This window comes from Oncorhynchus keta, chromosome 24 (genome assembly GCF_023373465.1).
Source record: "Oncorhynchus keta strain PuntledgeMale-10-30-2019 chromosome 24, Oket_V2, whole genome shotgun sequence".
Lineage (NCBI taxonomy): Eukaryota > Metazoa > Chordata > Actinopteri > Salmoniformes > Salmonidae > Oncorhynchus > Oncorhynchus keta.
Window position 1 is genome coordinate 22,271,522 of NC_068444.1, and position 12,938 is coordinate 22,284,459.

The window sequence follows — 12,938 nt, forward strand, 5'->3', positions numbered from 1 at the left end:
TGTCTAGTTGGGTTGCCTTGTTGTTATCCTGGCTGCTCACACAACTTCTTATTGAGTGGATTGCTCTGTGTTGCATCATCCTCCCCGTCTGCTGCTGCTTCATTCTTTTGTCAGACCGATTGTGGGCTGTGTATGTAAAGGTAATATACAGTATTGGCCAAAACAGAGATTTTGTGTTACTAAGTGGGATTAAAATGTATTTAATTGTGATTTTTTTTTTTTTTTTTGTCATTGATCAAATACTCCATAATGTCAAAGTGAAAATATAATTCTACAAATGTTTAAATATTGACAAAACAAAAATACATAACTAAAATATAGTTGTTTTGCAAAACTATTCACCCTTATGTTTAGGCAAGTACATTTTGGACTTATATGGAAATAATAGGGATTGACATGATTTTGAAATGACTACCCCTTCCGCTGTCCCACATACACCATCTGTAAGGTCTCTGTCAAGTATTGCATTTCTAGCACAGATTCAACTACAAAGACCAGGGAGCTTTTTGAAAGCCTCATAAAGAAGGGCAATGATTGGTAGATGAGTAACAATAACAAATCAGACATTGAATATCTCTTTAAGCATAGTAATGTTAAACTTTTTGGCCTAAATGCAAAGCCCAATGTTAGGGGCAAATCCAACACATCACTGAGTAACTGCCTCCTTATTTTCAAGCATGGTGGTGGATGCATCATGTTATGGGTATGCTTGACATTGGCAAAGACTGGGGAGTTTTTCAGGATACAAAGAAACGGAATAAGCACAGGCAAAATTCTAGATGAAAACCTACTTCAGTCTGCTTTACACCAGACACCAGAGAGGAATTCACCTTTCAGCAGGACTATAACCTGTAACAAAAGGCCACCTTTTGTTGTGCACGAAGAAGACAGTGAATGTTTCTGAGAGGACAAGTTACAGTTTTGACTTAAATATGCTTGAAAATATATGGCAAGACATGAAAATTGCTGTCGAGCCATGACCCCCAAAACTCTTGACAGGTTGAGGAATAAAAAATATAAAAAAGGGCAATTTTGTTTTATTTATTTCACCAGGTAGGCTAGTTGGGAACAAGTTCTCATTTACAACTGCGACCTGGCCAAGATAAAGCATAGCAGTGTGAACAGACAACAACACAGAGTTACGCATGGAGTAAGCAATAAACAAGTCAATAACACAGTAGAAAAATAAGAGTCTATATACATTGTATGCAAAAGGCATGAGGAGGTAGGTGAATAATTACAATTTAGCAGATTAACACTGGAGTGAAATTATCAAATGGTCATGTGCAGGTAGAGATACCGGTGTGCAAAAGAGCAGAAAAGTAAATAAATAAAAACAGTATGGGGATGAGGTAGGTCAATTGGGTGGGCTATTTACAGATGGACTATGTACAGCTGCAGCGATCGGTTAGCTGCTCAGATAGTAGATGTTTAAAGTTGGTGAGGGAGATAAAAGTCTCCAACTTCAGCGATTTTTGCAATTCGTTCCAGTCACAGACAGCAGAGAACTGGAAGGAAAGGCGGCCAAATGAGGTGTTGGCTTTAGGGATGGTCAGTGAGATACACCTGCTGGACCGCGTGCTACGGGTGGTTGTTGCCATCGTGACCAGTGAACTGAGATAAGGAGGAGCTTTACCTAGCATGGACTTGTAGATGACCTGGAGCCAGTGGGTCTGGCGACGAATATGTAGTGAGGACCAGCCGACGAGAGCATACAGGTCGCAGTAGTGGGTGGTATAAGGTGCTTTAGTAAAAAAACGGATGGCACTGTGATAAACTGGATCCAGTTTGCTAAGTAGAGTATTGGAAGCTATTTTGTAGATGACATCGTCGAGGATCGGTAGGATAGTCAGTTTTACTAGGGTAAGTTTGGCGGCGTGAGTGAAGGAGGCTTTGTTGCGGAATAGAAAGCCAACTCTAGATTTGATTTTAGATTGGAGATGTTTGATATGAGTCTGGAAGGAGAGTTTACAGTCTAGCCAGACACCTAGGTACTTATAGATGTCCATATATTCTAGGTCGGCACCATCCTGGGTGGTGATGCTAGTCGGGCATGCGGGTGCAGGCAGCGAATGGTTGAAAAGCATGCATTTGGTTTTACTAGCGTTTAAGAGCAGTTGGATGCCACGGAAGGAGTGTTGTATGGCATTGAAGCTCGTTTGGAGGTTAGATAGCACAGTGTCCGAGGAAGGGCCAGAACTATACAGAATGGTGTCGTCTGCGTAGAGGTGGATCAGGGAATCGCCCGCAGCAAGAGCAACATCATTGATATATACAGAGAAAAGAGTCGGCCCGAGAATTGAACCCCGAGGCTACTGAGTCTGCCGATAAGAATATGGTGATTGACAGAGTCGAAAGCCTTGGCCAGGTCGATGAAGACGGCTGCACAGTACTGTCTTTTATCGATGGCGGTTATGATATTGTTTAGTACCTTGAGCGTGGCTGAGGTGCACCCGTGACCGGCTCGGAAACCAGATTGCACAGCGGAGCTGTTGGACGAGGTAGGAGTAGCCAGGAAGAAGGCATGACCAGCCGTTGAGAAATGCTTGTTGAAGTTATCGATTATCATGGATTTATCAGTGGTGACCGTGTTACCTAGCTTCAGTGCAGTGGGCAGCTGGGAGGAGGTGCTCTTGTTCTCCATGGACTTTACAGTGTCCCAGAACTTTTTTGAGTTAGAGCTACAGGATGCAAATTTCTGCTTGAAAAAGCTGGCCTTTGCTTTCCTGACTGACTGCGTGTATTGGTTCCTGACTTCCCTGAACAGTTGCATATTGCGGGGACTATTCGATGCTATTGCAGTCCGCCACAGGATGTTTTTATGCTGGTCGAGGGCAGTCAGGTCTGGAGTGAACCAAGGGCTATATCTATTCTTAGTTCTGCATTTTCTGAACGGAGCATGCTTATCTAAGAGGGTGAGGAAGTTACTTTTAAAGAATGACCAGGCATCCTCAACTGACAGGATGAGGTCAATATCCTTCCAGGATACCCGGGCCAGGTCGATTAGAAAGGCCTGATCGCAGAAGTGTTTTAGGGAGTGTTTGACAGTGATGAGGGGTGGTCGTTTGACTGCGGACCCGTAGCGGATGCAGGCAATGAGGCAATGATCGCTGAGATCCTGATTGAAGACAGCGGAGGTGTATTTGGAGGACCAGTTGGTCAGGATAACGGCTATGAGGGTGCCATTGTTTACAGATTTAGGGTTGTACCTGGTGGGTTCCTTGATGATTTGTGTGAGATTGAGGGCATCTAGCTTAGATTGTAGGACTGCCGGGGTGCTAAGCATATCCCAGTTTAGTTCACCTAACAGAACAAACTCTGAATCTAGATGGGGGGGGGGCGATCAATTCACAAATGGTGTCCAGGGCACAGCTTGGAGCTGAGGAGGGTCGGTAGCAGGCAGCAACAGTGAGAGACTTGTTTTTGGAGAGAGTAATTTTTAAAATTAGTAGTTCAAACTGTTTGGGTATGGACCTGGAAAGTATGATATTACTTTGCAGGCTATCTCTGCAGTAGACTGCAACTCCGCCCCCTTTGGCAGTTCTATCTTGACGGAAAATGTTATAGTTGGGTATGTAAATCTCCACATTTTTGGTGGCCTTCCTAAGCCAGGATTCAGACACGGCAAGGACATCAGGGTTGGCAGAGTGTGCTAAAGCACTGAGTAAAACAAACTTAGGGAGGAGGCTTCTGATGTTGACATGCATGAAACCAAGGCTTTTTCGATCACAGAAGTCAACAAATGAGGGTGCCTAGGGACACGCAGGGCCTGGGTTTACCTCCGCATCACCCACGGAACAAAGGAGGAGTAGTATGAGAGTGCGGCTAAAGGCTATCAAAACTGGTCGCCTAGAGCGTTGGGGACAAAGAAAAAAAGAAGCAGATTTCTGGGCATGGTGGAATATATTTAGGGCATAGTGTGCAGACAGGGGTATGGTGGGGTGCGGGTACAGCGGAGGTAAGCCCAGGCACTGGGTGATAAGAGAGGTTGTATCTCTGGACATGCTGGTTGTAATGGGTGAGGTCACCGCATGTGTGGGAGGTGGGACAAATGAGGTATCAAATATTGCACAAGCCAGTTGGCAAAGCTCTTAGAGACTAACCGAAGAACCCTCACAGCTGTAATCGCTGCCAATGGTGTTTCTAACATGTATTGACTCATAGGGGGTGAATACTTACAATATCTAATCAAGTTATAATTTTTCTCAACTTTTTAAGAAATGTAAGGATTTTCCCTCCCAGATTTTCATTAGAGTATTTTGTGTAGATCATTGACAAAAATGTACACCTAATTCATTTTATTCCCTCTTTGTAACACAATAAAATGTGAATATAAAGGTGAATAAAAAGGTGAATACTTATATAGCCACTGTATGTGGCTGCTTCTGATGGATCACTACCAATGACATGTTGTCATGCTATCCTTAAGCTAGCCATATATAAACAAAGTTAACGTTAGTTAAATGACCTATGATCTCAATTTGCCTGTGATCATAAGGTCATATGTTCGGTTACCATCCTGACACGTCATCAGCCAAGAGTAATAGTATATTATTAGGAGACCAAGATGGCAGACAGTACTCATAGGAACTCTAAATATGGAACTAATAACAGCACTGACTGTCATTCACACTTTGATTGCTGACCTCGCCTGAGGATGACATCACCCTGTGGAGAAAGTACTTCATTTATATGCCTTAGGGGATGTCATCACCCTTCATGGGCTTCAAAAGAATGGTAGAGAGCCCCCCTGACATATTGTACAGTATGATATAGATCAAAGTTCAAACACACATCGCTTAGGGTACATGGCGCAAGGCCATCAGTGACAGCTGACGGTCAGTACGGGCCTGGCGAGGCAAAGACGCTTCCAAGATGATGTCGCCCGTAAGATGATAGTTTCACCCTATCGCTCACCAGCCCAGAGCCAGTTATGACACGTCTCAGTGCCTATTGTGTGACATCGATGACAGATGCCAGCTGATGTAGGCAAACAGCTGAAAGAGTATTCTCCACTTACAAGGATGTACTATCACTACTGGGACCTTCTGGGGCCATCTGGGGCCATCTCCAATGCCTTCATAAGTCAAGCCACACGTAGGGAGACAGACACAGTGACAGAAATGACTTTTCTCTGAGGTAGACTAGATGAGTCTGTAATGTAGATGTTACACAAATCTAATCCTAAAGTCCCTTTCTCACCTTGACTCCTCCTCAGCTTTAAGCCACCACAAGCAGGTGTGTGTGTGTGACTGTGTGTTTATATGCAAGAGACAGACAGGTGTGTCTCTGAAATAGATGGGTGACGTAAGGCTCTGAGAGGCAGAGCCGGGGTACAACATGTCGACATGGTAATGGTAGTGTGTGTGGGTTTGTATTGTATGTTGAGTGTGAGAAAAGATTAATGTGTGTTCATCTATGTCTATGACTCTAGTCACCCAAGTCATAGACTGTTTTCTCTGCTACCGCATGGCAAGCGGTACCAGGGTGCCAAGTCTAGGACCAAAAGGCTCCTTAACAGCTTCTACCCCCAAGCCATAAGGCTGCTGAACAATTAATCAAATGGCCACCAGACTATTTACATTGATCCCACCCCTCCATTTGTTTTGATAAACTGCTGCTACTCGCTGTTTATTATCTATGCATAGTCACGTCACCCCTACCTACATGTACAAATTACCTCAAGTAACCTGTACCCCTGCACACTGACTCGGTACCGGCACCGACTGTATATAGCCTCGTTATTGTGTTACTTTTTATTATTTTTTACTTTCATTTATTTGGTAAATATTTTCTTAACTCTTCTTGAACTGCACTGTTGGTTAAGGGCTTGTAAGTAAGCATTTCACGGTAAGGTCTACACTTGTTGTATTCGAGCCTATGACGAATAAAGTTTGATTTGATTTGTCTAGAGTGCGTGTTGTACATACACATACTGTATGTACAGACATGTGAGTCTATGTGGCTGTATGTTCCTGTGAGGAGGGGCTAGTGCATAAGGCCTGAGTGTGGATATCTTTGGCTCGGACGTCTGACGCCTGGCATGAGGTCATTTTCTTGGTTGATGTGGGACTGGGAGGTTCGTTTATTTACGACCTTCCTTAACCCTTCAATTTATCTGCATCTACAACCCTCAAATTTAGCTTCACAGTGAAGTGTTTCACCATTTTCTTTTCAAGTCACCTAGGGCTACAAGTAGAACAGAACTAGATTTGACATAAACAGTTATATTCATGAGTTTTATTGCAAATGTCAATAAAAAAAGGTCTGCCAAAGCAAAATCCAGAAAAAAAAGAATGTATATGAATGTGTAAGTACAGAAATGTTTTCTCTGTGGGAAATTATTATTATTATCCAACTAGTCAGTGACAACTGTTTGGAGTTTGTGACAGCAACTTTGTGTGAATGTATTACAGTATTATAGACACTATGTCCTTGGATTTCCTATGATCTTCTATGAAGAAAATAATATTTTCTAAAGACTCTTGCATGACTTGTGAATGTCATAGAGCAAAACATGTTAAATGTGTAGAACCATGTAAACACGTGCACAATCTCAGCAAGTATACATGTGTCTGTCTGGTGCATGCATTTGTATCTTGTGCACATGCTTCAGGTGATAGAAATGTGAATGCACTACCAGGGCATTGAAAAGTTGATGTAAATGATACTTTGTCTCACATTCCTACCACCAAAAGGACCAACTGCATGGATAACCAGTATGTTCAAATATCATTTTATTCAACATAATGGCTTTTAGAGATGGTGAGAGGAAACTTTCCTGATTCAAACGTTCATTTCTACCCGACGTAGAATTCTATGCAATTCACTGTTGGGTTTCCAGGTAAGTGTATTGAAGGCATATAAAGCTAAGCATCTACAGACCCTACGGAAAACTGTCTCAATTCAGAAGGACACAGATACCGGTAACGCACGATCCAGCACCATCATTGGCCAACAGCACATACATTTTTTTTTCCCAGATCAGAGGGGAGCCAGCCACCACAAGCAAGGTTAATTTACAAAAATGGCATAATATACTGTCAATAAATATTACACTTCTCCCAATTATATAAGCTAGCTACTGCTCTCTGCTGGACGAAAATGGGAAAAGAACACTAAGATGTTGTTAGAGCTATGTAGTCATTAGAACAACTTAAATGTCCTCAGTTATTTACAATGTCCTCAGTTACATTGCAAAACCTTTACTAAAATACTCTATACAAATCAAACATCAAGCTTTTAATTGATAGAAATGTACATCAACAAGACTGTTCCTGTAAAATGTAAACGTCATTCCATACTCACTGCATTAAAAAACTAAACTCAGAAGTAGACTTGATTCAAGTGTAGACAGGAATGTAGTTGCATATCAGTGTCCTCTTCATTCTCAAATTTGTGAATTATTTTTCTGGGTGTTAAAAGCAATTGCAAATACACTATATGTACAAAAGTATGTGGACACTATTTCAGGCACACCCATTGCTGGCAGGTGTATAAAATCAAGCACACAGCCATGCAAACTCCATAGACTAACATTGGCAGTAGAATGGCCTAACTGAAGAGCTCCGTGACATTCAGCGTGGCACCGTCATATTTCCAACAAGTCTGTTAATGATCTTTTTGCCCTGGTCAACTGAAAGCACTGTTATTGTGAAGTGGAAACATTTCAGAGGAACATCAGCACAGCGGTAGGCCACACAAGCTCACAGAAAGGGACCACCAAGTGCTACAGTTGAGTCATTTAGCAGATGCTCTTATCCATACAATTTCATACTTTTTTCCCATACTCGTTCCCCGTGGGAATCGAATCCACAACTCTGGTGTTGCAAGCACCATGCTCTACCAACATTTACATTTACATTTAAGTAATTTAGCAGACGCTCTTATCCAGAGCGACTTACAAATTGGTGCATTCAACTTATGACATCCAGTGGAACAGCCACTTTACAATAGTGCATCTAAATCTTTTAAGGGGGGGGGGGTGAGAAGGATTACTTTATCCTATCCTAGGTATTCCTTAAAGAGGTGGGGTTTCAGGTGTCTCCGGAAGGTGGTGATTGACTCCGCTGTCCTGGCGTCGTGAGGGAGTTTGTTCCACCATTGGGGGCCAGAGCAGCGAACAGTTTTGACTGGGCTGAGCGGGAACTGTACTTCCTCAGTGGTAGGGAGGCGAGCAGGCCAGAGGTGGATGAACGCAGTGCCCTTGTTTGGGTGTAGGGCCTGATCAGAGCCTGGAGGTACTGAGGTGCCGTTCCCCTCACAGCTCCGTAGGCAAGCACTATGGTCTTGTAGCGGATGCCAGCTTCAACTGGAAGCGAGGAGTGGAGAGAGCGGAGGAGCGGGGTGACGTGAGAGAACTTGGGAAGGTTGAACACCAGACGGGCTGCGGCGTTCTGGATGAGTTGTAGGGGTTTAATGGCACAGGCAGGGAGCCCAGCCAACAGCGAGTTGCAGTAATCCAGACGGGAGATGACAAGTGCCTGGATTAGGACCTGCGCCGCTTCCTGTGTGAGGCAGGGTCGTACTCTGCGGATGTTGTAGAGCATGAACCTACAGGAACGGGCCACCGCCTTGATGTTAGTTGAGAACGACAGGGTGTTGTCCAGGATCACGCCATGGGACCTGAGTGCTGAAACGCGTAAAATTGTTCTGTCCTCAGTTGCAACACTCACTACAGAGTTCCAAACTGCCTCTGGAGGCAATGTCAGCGCAACGTCAGCACAAGAACTGTACATCTTGAGCAAAATTAAAAGGGTTTCTTTGGCTGAGCAGCCGCACACAAGCCGAAGATCGCCATTAACAATGCCAAGCGTCAGCTGGAGTGGTGTAAAGGACTCTGGAGCAGTGGAAACGCGTTCTCTGGCAGTCCGATGGACGAATCTGGGTTTAGCGGATGCCAGGAGAACGCTATCTGCCCCAATGCATAGTGTCAGCTTTAAAGTTTGGTGGATGAGGAATAATGGTCTGACGCAGGTTTTCATGGTTCGAGCTGGGCCCCTTAGTTCCAATGAAGGGAAATCTTAGCTCTACAGCAGTGGTTCTCAAACTTTTTATAGTCCCGTACCCTTTTAAACATTCAACCTCCAGCTGCGTACCTCTCTAGCACCAGGGTCAGCGCACTCTCAAATGTTGTTTTTTGCTGTTATTGTAAGCCTGCCACACACACACACACTATACGTTACATTTATTAAACATAAGAATGAGTTGTGGGAAGTGACAAAGGGCTCTTATAGCACCAGGGCACAAATAATAATAATGTAATAATAATAAATAAATAACTTTGCTCTTTATTTAACCATCATACATATAAAACCTTATTTGTTAATCGAAAATGGTGAATAACTCACCACAGGTTAATGAGAAGGGTGTGCTTGAAAGGATTCACATACATGTAACTCTCTATGGTGAATAACTCACCACAGGTTAATGAGAAGGGTGTGCTTGAAAGGATTCACATACATGTAACTCTCTATGGTGAATAACTCACCACAGGTTAATGAGAAGGGTGTGCTTGAAAGGATTCACATACATGTAACTCTGTATGGTGAATAACTCACCACAGGTTAATGAGAAGGGTGTGCTTGAAAGGATTCACATACATGTAACTCTCTATGGTGAATAACTCACCACAGGTTAATGAGAAGGGTGTGCTTGAAAGGATTCACATACATGTAACTCTCTATGGTGAATAACTCACCACAGGTTAATGAGAAGGGTGTGCTTGAAAGGATTCACATACATGTCCATACAGAAACTCTGCAATGTTGGGTTGAATTGGAGAGAGTCTCAGTCTTAAATAATTTTCCACACACAGTCTGTGCCTGTATTTAGTTTTCATGCTAGTGAGGGCCGAGAATCCACTATCACATAGGTACACATTTCGATGAGGCTCTTTTGTTCAGATATCGGTAAGTGGACTGGAGGCAGGGCATGAAAGGGATAACGAATCAAGTTGTTTGTGTCATCCGTTTCGGGAAAGTACCTGCGCATCCAACTCACTCAGGTGCTTCGCTATATCACATTTGACAATGTCCGTTATCTTGAGTTCCTTTGCACACAAACAATCATACAAATGAAAGACCTGTGTGTTGTCCTTGTTTACGCAGACAGAGAAAAGCTCCAACTTCTTAATCATAGCCTCAATTTTGTCCCGCACATTGAATATAGTTGCAGAGAGTCCCTGTAATCCTAGATTCAGATCATTCCGGTGAGAAAAAACCTCACCCAGATAGGCCAGTCGTGTGAGAAACTCGTCATCGTACAGGTGGTCAGATATCTCTCAATTCAAAAAGTGTCAATACTTTGCTCCTTGATAACCAGCGCACTTCTAAGTATGTTGTAAAAACGTTACATGGTCCGTGCCCATATCATTGCATCGTGCAGAAAATACACGAGATTTCAGGGGCCTTAACCATTTTCACATTAGTGTTCAAAACGTCATTCAAGCGGTCAGGCATTCCCTTGGCAGCAAGAGCCTCTCAGTGGATGCTGCAGTGTACCCAAGTGGTGTCGGGAGCAACTGCTTGCACGCACGTTACCACTCCACTATGTCTCCCTGTCATGGCTTTTGCGCCATCAGTACAGATAACAATATGAGCAGCAGCTACCGTTTGGCTACATATGGACTGTTAATGGAATTCCCACTGGTTATGTTGACTATTGTAGTAATAAAGTAAATTTAGCACTGACTGATTCAACGTGAATCTGAACGGGAAAATCATCATGCATCAGACATAAAACCATATGTAGCGATATAATTTACTTCAGAGCCAGAGGGACGCACCCTTCCTGCTCCTACTTCTCAGAAACGACAGTTCTGATAACGAGTACATAAAAATATGCTCTGTATGCGTTCTGCCTTATATCAATGGGAACATTTAACAAACAATGATTTCGTAGTTTTAATGTTTATAAACATTGGAAAGAACCACTTTAACATTAATAAAGTACAGAAGTAGTACGTCTACCTTTGACTCATTCCTCTCTGCCTCCTTCTTTCCACTCCTCTCCTCTTTTGACCTCACCCTCTCACCTTCCCCCCCTACTCACAAGGCAGGCAATACGCTCGACCTCATCTTTACTAGATGCTGTTCTTCCACTAACCCCATTGCAACTCCCCTCCAAGTCTCCGACCACTACCTTGTATCCTTTTCCCTCTCGCTCTCATCCAACACTTCCCACACTGCCCCTACTCGGATGGTATCGCGCCGTCCCAACCTTCGCTCTCTCTCCCCGCTACTCTCTCCTCTTCCATCCTATCATCTCTTCCCTCTGCTCAAACCTTCTCCAACCTATCTCCTGATTCTGCCTCCTCAACCCTCCTCTCCTCCCTTTCTGCATCCTTTGACTCTCTATGTCCCCTATCCTCCAGGCCGGCTCGGTCCTCCCTCCCGCTCCGTGGCTCGACGACTCATTGCGAGCTCACAGAACAGGGCTCCGGGCAGCCGAGCGGAAATGGAGGAAAACTCGCCTCCCCTGCGGACCTGGCATCCTTTCACTCCCTCCTCTCTACATTTTCCTCCTCTGTCTCTGCTGCTAAAGCCACTTTCTACCACTCTAAATTCCAAGCATCTGCCTCTAACCCTAGGAAGCTCTTTGCCACCTTCTCCTCCCTCCTGAATCTCCCCCCTCTCTGCAGATGACTTCGTCAACCATTTTGAAAAGAAGGTTGACGACATCCGATCCTCGCTTGCTAAGTCAAACGACACCGCTGGTTCTGCTCACACTGCCCTACCCTGTGCTCTGACCTCTTTCTCCCCTCTCTCTCCAGATGAAATCTCGCGTCTTGTGACGGCCGGCCGCCCAACAACCTGCCCGCTTGACCCTATCCCCTCCTCTCTTCTCCAGACCATTTCTGGAGACCTTCTCCCTTACCTCACCTCGCTCATCAACTCATCCCTGACCGCTGGCTACGTCCCTTCCGTCCTCAAGAGAGCGAGAGTTGCACCCCTTCTGAAAAAACCTACACTCGATCCCTCCGATGTCAACAACTACAGACCAGTATCCCTTCTTTCTTTTCTCTCCAAAACTCTTGAACGTGCCGTCCTTGGCCAGCTCTACCGCTATCTCTCTCAGAATGACATTCTTGATCCGAATCAGTCAGGTTTCAAGACTAGTCATTCAACTGAGACTGCTCTTCTCTGCATCACGGAGGCGCTCCGCACTGCTAAAGCTAACTCTCTCTCCTCTGCTCTCATCCTTCTAGACCTATCGGCTGCCTTCGATACTGTGAACCATCAGATCCTCCTCTCCACCCTCTCCGAGTTGGGCATCTCCGGCGCGGCCCACGCTTGGATTGCGTCCTACCTGACAGGTCGCTCCTACCAGGTGGCGTGGCGAGAATCTGTCTCCTCACCACGCGCTCTCACCACTGGTGTCCCCCAGGGCTCTGTTCTAGGCCCTCTCCTATTCTCGCTATACACCAAGTCACTTGGCTCTGTCATAACCTCACATGGTCTCTCCTATCATTGCTATGCAGACGACACACAATTAATCTTCTCCTTTCCCCTTCTGATGACCAGGTGGCGAATCGCATCTCTGCATGTCTGGCAGACATATCAGTGTGGATGACGGATCACCACCTCAAGCTGAACCTCGGCAAGACGGAGCTGCTCTTCCTCCCGGGAAGGACTGCCCGTTCCATGATCTCGCCATCACGGTTGACAACTCCATTGTGTCCTCCTCCCAGAGCGCTAAGAACCTTGGCGTGATCCTGGACAACACCCTGTCGTTTTCAACTAACATCAAGGCGGTGGCCCGTTCCTGTAGGTTCATGCTCTACAACATCCGCAGAGTACGACCCTGCCTCACACAGGAAGCGGCGCAGGTCCTAATCCAGGCACTTGTCATCTCCCATCTGGATTACTGCAACTCTCTGTTGGCTGGGCTCCCTGCCTGTGCCATTAAACCCCTACAACTCATCCAGAACGCCGCAG